At 32.0% G+C, this 11538-nt stretch overlaps 1 long non-coding RNA gene across 1 annotated transcript; it reads left to right on the top strand.

Moving 5' to 3' along the window:
* The first annotated feature begins 9938 nt into the window (after nt 1-9938).
* LOC129802343 (uncharacterized) lies at nt 9939-10452 on the top strand. The gene is made up of 2 exons (XR_008751788.1): nt 9939-10171; nt 10240-10452. It is a non-coding gene; the product is annotated as an uncharacterized LOC129802343 (long non-coding RNA).
* Nucleotides 10453-11538: the final 1086 nt, after the last annotated feature.

Genomic DNA, 11538 nt, shown 5'->3' with positions numbered 1-11538 from the left:
CCATCCAAATCCTTGATATTTTGGTTTAAATACAAAATTTGTATAATTTCACGAATTTGATTCAAGATAACTGAATGGCGTCTCCCAACTTCAGCTCTAAATCGAATTTGCATGCATTCCGAGTTAGCTCACGTTAAGAATCTCACTTACCTAAAACGGTTAGGATTATTATTTGTCCCTTTAGTTAATATGACTAATCATATTCCTAGTCCTTTAAAAATAGACCACATCCCGACAGTTGTCCAAAAGCTATTTTGGATTGTAAAGGTAAAAACAAAAATTATCATTATAGTGAAATTGGAACAATTGGAGAGAGAAAGCTAATTGACGACACGTCAGCTCCAAAAAGCATCCATTTATTTGGATTGATTCTATCATTCTATCAGAATTTCCTAATTTTATTTAGTATACCTGTGGTGCTCTCACATCTTTTACTGCTCGAACTTCACAGAGAGAGTAGCATATATAATCCCTTGATTACTCTTTTGACTTTACGCTGTTTGTCGGTATGTCCATTCGGACGTTACTACGCCGGTTAAAAATAGAGCAGAGGTGTGCAAGAAAACCATTGAAACCGTATATAAACATCAAAATAAGTTTGTTCTGGTAACGTTTTGACGGTTTTGACCATTGGACGTACAAGTTTCATATGACGTTTATTCGGTTTCAACGGTCCTTGCTCACCTTTGAAATAGAGACTTGGAACCAAGAGCCTGGCAAGTTGGCCTTTTTATATGGAGCTATTTGAAGCCAATTCCTAAATTGATCTCAGACTCAGCTCACAGTGCTCCAAAGAAAAAAATTATTTAAACAAAAATTTAGTATATTTATCCCTCCATACGGAAAGGTATCTTATAATACGGAAAAACTTCTCACTTTTTAAATATTTAGCATAACGATCACGAGTGCAGAAAAATTTCCATACGCATTTGTATGTGAAAGTAAGAAATTGGCTTCAACTTTGAAGGCCACTCGCCAGGGACTAGCTTGGAACCTTCGGGGGACCCCTCCACATAAGTCGACCCTGAGTACATTACAATGCCTCTTATTTTCACCCCAACCCTCCCCTTCCCCTCCAAAACCATGTTTTTTTGGGATTACTTGAAAACGCATCCTGCGATTTTTTTTCATTTTCGTACATATTTTAGAGAACATCAGGCGGACATTACGTCCTTATACGAAAATCCGGCTGAATCTTTCTTAAAAGTAGTTCTTCAAGCTCTAAAAAGCGCATTTATTAACCGAATGGGGTTATTTTGGGCTTGTTGGAAAGTTCTTGAAATTTTTGGCAAGTTTGAATCGGTATCAATTGATTATAAACCGGTAATACACCGATTCGTAACCGATAACTAATTTTTGTCCGAAATTCAATTATGTCACTCCTAAAAGATATTCTGGGAAATGCTTTGAGTGATTTATGAATCTGTGTAAATCTGTGTAAATGGGTTGTGAACAGGTAAACTGTAAATGGTGCGAAAGTCCTTTTGAGACATAGCATCTAAGCCACGAGTTAGAGCACTTCGCAAAGTCTATGGGACGCTTTGCCACCCCTTTTGAAATCAGTAAAATTCAATAGTTTAATATTATTTTACCTCTAAAATCTGTAATTGACAGTGAAACTGAAGTGTGAAGTGATAATTTAAAATAAAACAAAATTTGAAATTTTCATTTTAATTTGACAGAAAAATACAATTATATCATTTCTGATTGAATTTTACTAAAAAAAAAGTTAAATCATTACAATAACTTCATTTTTTAATCCATTTATGATTATTGGAAGAAGAATAAACAAAAACATATCCTGTTGCTCATATTTCTTTCTAGATGAATATGTTCTCGAAAACCACGCCCACTTAAGTGAATAATGTTAACAGGAAACTTTCAATATTTGTTATTTATTTTTAAACGTGATAGAAAATAAAAAAAATACTTTGAAATTATTCCGTTACAGTGTTATTGGTATCTGTTCGGGTTTCATCCAAAATTTATTTAGGGCTTGGTCTGTTTTTCAGTAAGGGTAACCTTTCGGATTCTAGAAATGTTTGAATGTGTAAACGGGATTTGACGATGTTTTAATATAGAATTACTATTTCTCAAATATAATATCATTTTTAAATATAAAAGTAAAGAATAGAACCGTGGTTGTATGATGTTTTCGATGTAAGTCAAGGCGTTTCACAAGAAAACGGTATACTTTTTATAGGTATTTAATGTGAAAAGCTTTTTGGTTTTTGGTATAAATTGAATGTGACATTTTATATACGTTTCCCATGGCATGAACACATACACGTTACATGTAACGAATACGTATTATCTACTGGGAATTGGGTTTGGAGACGTCAGGCGGGAAGTAAATGTGTAAGTAGGGAGATTTGTGAAGAGACTTCGCTCACAATTTTCCATCTAGAAGCTGTTAGAGATGATGCCTGACAAAATGTACCCATGAGACTGTTTGTACGACAAATCGTGACGATTACATTTCATACTATTCTAAGCAGAATTAAAAAAGTTAACCTCCGCTTACTGTGTGCAGTAAATGATGTAAGTTTAGTTCAGTTTCAAAGTTTTTTTTCTAGTCGTTTTTCGTCGACTTTAAAATAATTTCTCTAAAATAGGGGAGACTGGGGCAAACCTTGTCAAAACGCATATTTAATTCTTTCACGAGCTCTGAGAAAACTTAAACGTTTTATAATGAGCATATTCTTATAGGAAATTTACTACTGTAGAGCGTATGGCCTATTCGACGTATGTCAACCCAGTCGACGGCCATAACCCACCAATCCTAATTCCTCATTCCTTTGACACGCCCAACCCCTACCATCCCTATGGGTGCTGAAAGGTTGCTTTGGGGCTCTTACTGTTAGGTAAATGTCCTCAGTCTTCAGTGAGTGAGCATCAGTCGCCGTGGACGGTTCACTCTCATGAAGTGAAAAATGGGTGGCACCTTCAGTTCTCCAATTTCCCTCTAAGTTTGTATTTTTTCTATTTAGGTGAGCCCCATCGGGGCTTACACTACTCTACAACATTGCAGAAGACTATTTTCCTCTATCTCGAAAGAAATGTGATTTTCGAATCATTTTCTAAAAGTCGATTTTGTGGAAAATAGGGCTCAACATTTCATTATTTTTTATTTTACATAATCTTTCCTCGAATCCCTTGAAACTTTGTCAGTTTAAGAAGGTTCATGAAGGCTATCTATAATAAAAATTTCAAGCCTCAATCTCTTTTATTTTAGAAAATAGTGAATATTGAAATTTTCGTTTTGACAAATTTTGCCCCAGTCTCCCCTACTGTTATTTTTAAATAGAACAGTATGGAATGGGGTTGTCAGTATATATTATATATAATGGAAAAGAGACAGGTACCTATTCAATAGTAATTCACATTCAATGTTATGTAGAAATGGCTTTTTTGGAGGTTTTTGTACATTCGTACTTTTTCTCCAACATTGTTCATCCCCCTGGGGGAAAACAAGGGAAAAGTAGAAACAAAAACCAATACAATATTTCGACATGTAGCATTTCTCAAATCTCACACCCAATCAGTGTGTATTCACTCAAAATTGAATTAAATTTCTTTGTTTATTTACATTCTGGACTGTATTTGTTGTGGCAATTTTCACAAAATTAAAATTCAATATGTGTTTTTAAATGCAAGTTAAATCAATACGAAATTTAATTTTAACATTAAAACGTGCTTTCAAATATTTGCACAAAAATGTCATTATATTTTAATTGAACTCTGAATTAAATTGATTCTACGTATTGGTTCTTTAACCATTTCAATTCTTCTATTATCATTCTACAGTAGTAGTTAACTTTCTAGATTTTGTTCCATATGAAACTTGGTTAAGGTAGCGTCATGAGATTATGTCTTGTAGACGTAATATTTACATAGCTTGCAGATATCTTAATTTTTTGCCTAAATTAAACCAAATTTGTAGAATTACAAAAAGTTAAGAATTACCGTAAATTCGGGTGACTTTGTACGTTTTATTGCTGTTTTTCAGCTTTAGGGTGAATTAAGCTAATTCAAAACCTGCTTCAAATGGAAATTTTTGCTACTTTAAATGGAAACGTCACTGTTTTCATGATAAATACAGTACTAAATTACTATATTTATTTTATTTCTATACCACAGTTTCATTATTTAGTTAATTTTGCTAAAAATAAAGGAAAAATCCATCCATATTCATAAATTATAATTTCTTAATTTCTCAGAAAAATTAAAAGTGTACCTTTTCACCATTGAATTTTTCATAGATCGACCATGTTTTCCAATGAAAAACACAATAAAGTGACTGTTATTTATTCGTTTTGTTTAACATTTATGTCATATTTCTGGCCAATTTTAGTTAAATTAAGTGCTAATCTTTATTGTTAATGGTACGTGAAGTTTTCAAATGAAATAATTACCTATTTCATGAATAAAAAGAGTTTTTCTGAAGTATCTGCAAATGCCTTCAATAGGAAACCCCGGAAATATGATTTTTTTTGGTGAACTTTTCTTGTTGTTTTAGATGGGAGAGGAGAAAAGACCAAGAATAAAAACAAATCCTGCAGTCAAGAGCAACTCAACAAGGTTTTGGAAGCTTTTCGTCGCGGTTTTAGTTACACAGTTTGTCTCCAATTAGAAACTTTCCATTGTCTCCATTTGGATTAATATGTGTCCAATAGGAGCATTATTATCTTATTTTGACGTTCCTGTGCGCCATATTGAATAACTGTCAAAATAAAGAAGTCAACCGATTAGGCTGAAATTTTAGTATGTTGTAGCTGATAGCAAGACCTTTTCAGAAAATATCTATGTTCCAGTCTAGGTCCAGCAATTACCTAAATACAGAGGCCCAAACTTTCTAATTTTGAAATTATCAAATTTCCACGGTCTTTATTATTTAATATTGTATATCTAGAGACTAAACGAAATGTTTCAATAAGCACGAATATACTTGGGGTTTTATTTTATACATTAATTTATTTGTACAAAACAATAAACAGTAAATTTAATTTATTTTTTTCATTATTTATAACACTTTTTTTTAGTTATAAATTAAAACCTAAAGCAATAGTTTTTTCTTGGTTTGTTTGTTGGATCGTATCATCTAGTGATAGTACTGTTATATTTTTAGAGATGGGCTCTAAAATGGAAGCGCCCCGTTGTTATGTATTCAGAAGGTGTTAAATTTTTTTAATTTGGAGCCCTTGTATCCACGCAAACTCTTGACCTAGGTCAGATTATAAATATGTTCTGCAAAGGTCTTGACATCAGCTACAACATAATAAAATTTCAGATCAATCGGTCAAATTTTAGGTTTTGACAGTTATTCAAATTGGCGGACAGAGACGTCAAATCAAAATGACGATTACCCCATCTTTTAGATCTCGAGCATTTTATCTCAAGTTCTCATGTAACTGAACAATTTTTATTCAAACACTATTCTAATAAAGCTTTAGAAAGTCCATCATATGCAACTTTATAAAATAAATCAAGCGTTCCTGCAGACAATACTAAAAAAAATATTTGAATGAAAAAAATAATAATAAAATCGAATTGGATTATTCTAGTTATCTAAATTTAAAATAGATTTAGGCAATCTGCTACTCTGAATCTGTTTTTGGAATTAAATTATACTTTCAGGTAACTTTTTAACAGGGTCGATTTTTCGCAAATGTTTGAATTTTTATATTTAATTGATAATTTTATTTGATGCCAATTTTATGACTTTACAAAATCTGATTTACGTACATCTTACAAATTCTAAGATTTTTCTTGAATCTAATAATATCTATATAATGTGCTACGGCGATATTTCATGTGTCGTATGGGCCAGATATCTTTGTCCAAAGTCTCTCAAAAAAATTAATAACATAATTTATTAAAATTTAAAATAAAAAAAATTAAAATGAAAAATTATAAAATTTATGAAAACAATCAAAATAAAAATAAGTTTCTGTCACTGATTTTTTCTCTAAAACTTTAAACTTCAGGTTTTTGAATTCGCATGTCTATAAAAGTCATCAAATTAAAAAAAAAATCAATTAGTTTATGCTTAGTTTAGAAATTTAGGGGAAAATGAGGCAGTTTTAAACATGAGGTAGTTGTCAACACTGTGATTTTTTTCAATAAGGTATTGGATTTTAGAATACGAGGTGTATATAAATTCATATAGTGATCATTGTCCATTCAAGAAATGTTTACAATCACCCCATGTTCACTACTTTCCCACTTTCCCCTACTCTTGAATTGTAGGGCATATACTTCATAGTGGTCGTCCTTTTCTCTGAATCAATGCCAATCTGAATCAGTCAGTGATGCAATTTCAAAATTCAAATTTAGATCCGATACCAAATTACCCTATCGTACCCTAGAGTAACTTTTTCAAAAATTTTATTCATGCCTCGTATTGTTAATTTGTCTTCCATAGTGGTCTGGGCTCATCTTTTGCAAGCTTCACAAACCACTGAGATGAAGATCGTCATGTCATTTATTTACAAAGCACCCAGACATAAAAAGCTTCCAAAAAAAAGCAGTGAATTTATCAATCTGTGAATGAGAAAAATAATTTGCCCTCCGCGTGTGACAATAACACTCTGAGGAGCATTGTCATATGTCAAGTGGAATGTGGGAGTGATTTGGTACCTCCTTCCTCTGGAGCCTCTGGAGTATAATCCCCAGATTGAAGTGCGATACCGTGGATGAGGAATTGGCTCGTGGGTGGCAAGAGAGAGAAAAAAAAGAAGTAGATTTGGAGTGATGGGGGAGAAAGATGAAATAAACTGGCGTTTGAGTAAATAAATTAATCTCGAAGTCAAATTGACAGTCACTCCCGAGAGAGGCCTAAGCAATTCCCGTCATTTATTCTCTTATGTGGCAAAAACTGGAGGATTTTCCGTCACTGAAGACATATTAATATCGATCAAATGAACAAAACATATCCCTAAACTCTGTCGAAAACTAAAACTTTTGCCGCTCTGTTTCCGACATTTCGCCAAATTGATTACTGCAACACTCTCTCTGATATTTTCCTAGCATCTTAGCCCTTGGGCTCCAACTCGTCAGCACACAAGAATGGATTTTCAATTTTCTCCCCAAAACGCCAATGCAAAGAAACTATTAGTTGCCTAAAGTGGAGAATATAATAAATCACATCTTTGGCCATTGGACGTCTAAACGGTCGAAAAATTGTATCACCAATATCGCAAAATTTATCAAAGAAAAAGAAATCTCAGCTCGGTCCATAATTCATTCCCAAGAGTCTCCTATTTATCTATCCTTCCACACAATCTTTCGCGTTTCGTAGAAAATCATTCCCATAATCTCAACACCGGGCTTCCCAAATTAATTGCATAACACGACAAAGAGGTGGCACCTTGTACAGAAAAACTGTCAATTTAAACATGACGATTATAAATAGTTGTCTTTAACTATTTTTTTCCATGGTATATATTAATTTAATTGAATGTACGAAACGGACCGAAACTTTTCTATTGACTCATGTGGCGTCACCTGATCATATTTCATTATGTCAATCAAAAAATTCGATGTAGGAGTGGATTGGCCCGATGGTGTCTTCAGACAAAAATTCTCTTCTAGACTCTCTGTGAATGGAATTTTCTTCAAGTCACAAAGGGGTTGTCATTCGGATTTTTTTTGTACTTTAGCAAGTTTTATTGAGTTGAATGTATTAAAATAAAATTGTTATTTTACTACTAGTATATAAATTAAATTTAGAAAGTAATACATTTAATCTGCACCAAAAGGGGTCTAATTTATTTATTTGGTTTCTAAGATAATTATTGTAGAAAATAAAATAACTCCTTATACTTTATGATCTTTGCCAAAATTTATGTAATGATTTAATTACTTTTAACAGAAAAAAATGTAATGAATCTCAATTCTATTATTTTATTGGTTTATATGCTTTTGTAAAATGTATGGCAGACGAAATGCTCAATTTTTGTACAAAATGCATGAAAGACGAAATGTGAAATACGAAATGGTATACGAAATGTACTAGAATACGAAGTTTCTGCAATATGAAATGTGCAATACGAACATGTAAAATACGAAATGTAAAATACGAAGTTTCCGCAAACCACTAAAGACTCCGAGTCATTAAAATCTTTTTAAAATAAATTCACGTTCCTGTAATGCAGTTAACATTAGAAAGTAGCTAAAAAAAATTCTCCAGCCATTTGGCGGTATTTTGAAGAACAATAACTCATGCAATCGACCATAGAACAATGCCATCAATCAAAATGGATAATCCAAATCATATTTTTTGTAATTATAACTTCTGTAAAGTATACTGTTTCAAGACTATTAAATTCAAAATGAAAATGAATTTTTTATCAAAAAATAAAAAAATTAACTGCACTGTCAACAAGTTTTCAAAATTAGTTATCAAGTTTTCAATCCAGTTTTAAAAACTGGATGAACTCCGAGTTTTTCTCACATTACGCATCTCACTTCTACAAATTAGCTGATCTCGGCTTGTGACTAGTTTTTTTTAAATCTTATTTTCCATTATCTCAAAAATACTCATTTCTTTTTTTTAGTGAATTATCGAAAGAGAAAATGATAAGTTCAAAGAGGAATAAACTCTTATGAATACTAGAAGACCTGAAGAGTGAAAAACTGTCCGTCAAATTCCTGAAGGAGCATGTGATCTAAACTCTAAACCTTCACTAAGAGAAAACCTAAAAAGTTAAAACACTCGATATATATCGAGTGTATCGATATCGATATCGATGTAATTATTACTCTTTTTCGATGTAAAATTTCATCTCGACTGAAGTATATGCTTAAGTGTTTTCGTTTTAAGAATATACTTCAGTCAAGAAGATTTTCGTGTGACCAAGTTCATTTGGAACATCAACCAGAAATATGCCTAACGGTGTTTCATGAAGACATGTGCGTGTATCATACGTGATATTTCGCTCGGAATATAGGGAACTTGAGATCAAGAAAATATTAATAAAAAAATGATAAAATAAAAAAAAACATAAAATTGCAAAATCTATCCATTTTGGGATTTGAAAGAGTTATTTTAACTCATAAAACGAGTTATTTTCAGTCGTAAAAAGAGTTGTTTATACTCTTTTGTCATGTAAATTTTAGGAAAAAAAAGTTAAAACAACTCTTCCGAATATTACACCTAAATAGAAGTTAAATCAACTCTAAAATATAGTTTATCGAAAATCACAAAGAAAAAGAGTCAATTCAACATCAATTCGAGTAAGTTTTACTCGATTATTATTTTTCTGAGTATTATATCATAATAAAGAAGCTTTGACCTCAAGTTATCTTTAGAATACAAACATCTATTACGAACTGGAACTATTTTAATGGGCCTCATACAAAATCTATTTGAGTGGACCAAATCATTCCGGAAAAGTCTGAGATTGAATTAATGCTTTTTTTGTATTTTGTTTGACCGGTTTCAAATTAATGCAAATGTCTCATAGAGGAACTAGGTTTTCCCTGAAGCCCACTCAGGCTGATCGTCGAGAATAATTAGTCAGTAAAATTTAACCAATTTAACTGAAAAGGATCAACCCAAACTATCATATACACTGAAAACTTAGGACAAGGAATTAGAGTTTTTTGCAAAAATTTTCTTTACCTGATCCTTTACCGATAAATTTTGTCGGTTGGATATTTTTAAGGATCAGTCTGAGCCTATTTAGAGTTTAATACAACCACGTCATTCTTTTCCATTTTGTTATTCCACGTAACAATCAAAACTGGATAGTAACGATCTTTTTGTAGTCAAGTGAAGATCATATGCACATTTTTATCATTATTGCAGAGTATTTAGTATGTATTAACAATTTATGAAACACGAATAGTAGCACGTGTCACGTTTTGTTTTAGTCTATTACTTTTATAACACGTGCTTCGTAACAGAAAAAAAAACATTTAAAAATTCCAAATGATTGCCTACGTGAACATTAATTTGAAACTCTTAGTAACAAAAGTATTTAGGTTCTTGTATATTGCAATGTTGTCATGTCGTTTATTGATAACACTTTCATGAATTTTAAATCACGCATAACAAAAGCACGATATTTTGCATATAAATATGGTCGCAATTTTCTCAAGAACCCATTCAACCACAGACTAACAAACATAATGAAATTCCTGGTATTCGCCTTTTTATTTGCATTCGGTAAGTAAATTAATACACAATTTTTTTTATATACGCTCTAAACCTTAAATGTTATTATTTTTATTTAGCTGTTGCTAGCGCTATGGCTACTCCTACGGCAGTTGCTGATGCTTTGCCAGCTGCTGATCCAGAACCTGCAGCTGATCCTGGATATCCTTCATACTATTCTTACTGCTATTACTATCCCTGCTATCCTTCCTACTATTACTACTACCCTTACTATTAGACCGAAGTTTGTTTCTACTTGAAAAATACTGAAAATAAATTTTGATTCTTGCAAATTTTGAATTTTTCCTTCAATATTTCTCATTTTTAAATTTTTTATTCTTTTTCTGTGACTTATATTTTATTTTTCTGGTCAGTATAACTTGTTACAATTGTAACTTAAAATGTTTTTTTTTGTGTAAAATGCTTTTTTGCCAATGGCTTGGTAGCTGAAATATTCGCAGATAGAAGGAATTTAGTGTATTTTTCGTTAAAAAAAAGACTTAATTTTAAGTAAAGATATGTTACAGAAGAATTTCGGTTCGACAGAATGTAGCAGGAAATAGACGGAGACACTGAACCTTTCTTGATTTTCACAATTTTATTCTCTACGACGTTTCGAGGATGGATGTCCTCTTCATCAGGTATCGAATATGGCAGGGAAAATCACGTACAGGTGGGAGTTGTTACACTGCACTTGAACTTTGATCACAAATTGATCTGTGATGTTCACCATTCGACTGACCGACACAGAATCACACAGAATCGATACCTGATGAAGAGGACATCCATCCTCGAAACGTCGTAGAGAATAAAATTGTGAAAATCAAGAAAGGTTCAGTGTCTCCGTCTATTTCCTAAAGATATGTTATGTATTGTACTTTCAATTGCGAACTCTAATATTAACAATTCTAATACATTTCTATTGTACCTGAAACCTGAAATGAGAATTCTACTTAAGAGCCATGAGTAATACTTATGCAGCATATAAAATTCCTTTTCTAAAACATGAAGTGTATATGATTATCTCGTTATTTCAAATCCTAAACACTATTATACTTAGAAAATATTTAGAATATAAGTAGAAAAAGGGAAAATGAAATTTCAATAACTCTTTCGAAACATAAAGTATAAGTAATTTTAAAACAATCGCGAGTACTCTTCATTTCGAGAAAGCAAAGAAATTCTAGAAAGCTTTTTCAATCTAGAGATGAGGTTATAGAAACCCGAAGAATCCAATCACTTTTTATTGAAATATGAAAAGCCATGAAAATTTCTTTGGATTCTTGTAGAACACGAGAATCTAAAGATAGGACAATAGACAGAAAGGTCCAACCCTTCGTCAGAGATGGGACTAAGCCCATTTTGTAACCTAGGGGAAA

The sequence above is a fragment of the Phlebotomus papatasi genome, chromosome 2 (genome assembly GCF_024763615.1).
Source record: "Phlebotomus papatasi isolate M1 chromosome 2, Ppap_2.1, whole genome shotgun sequence".
Lineage (NCBI taxonomy): Eukaryota > Metazoa > Arthropoda > Insecta > Diptera > Psychodidae > Phlebotomus > Phlebotomus papatasi.
This window is presented reverse-complemented; position numbering and strand designations above follow the sequence as displayed.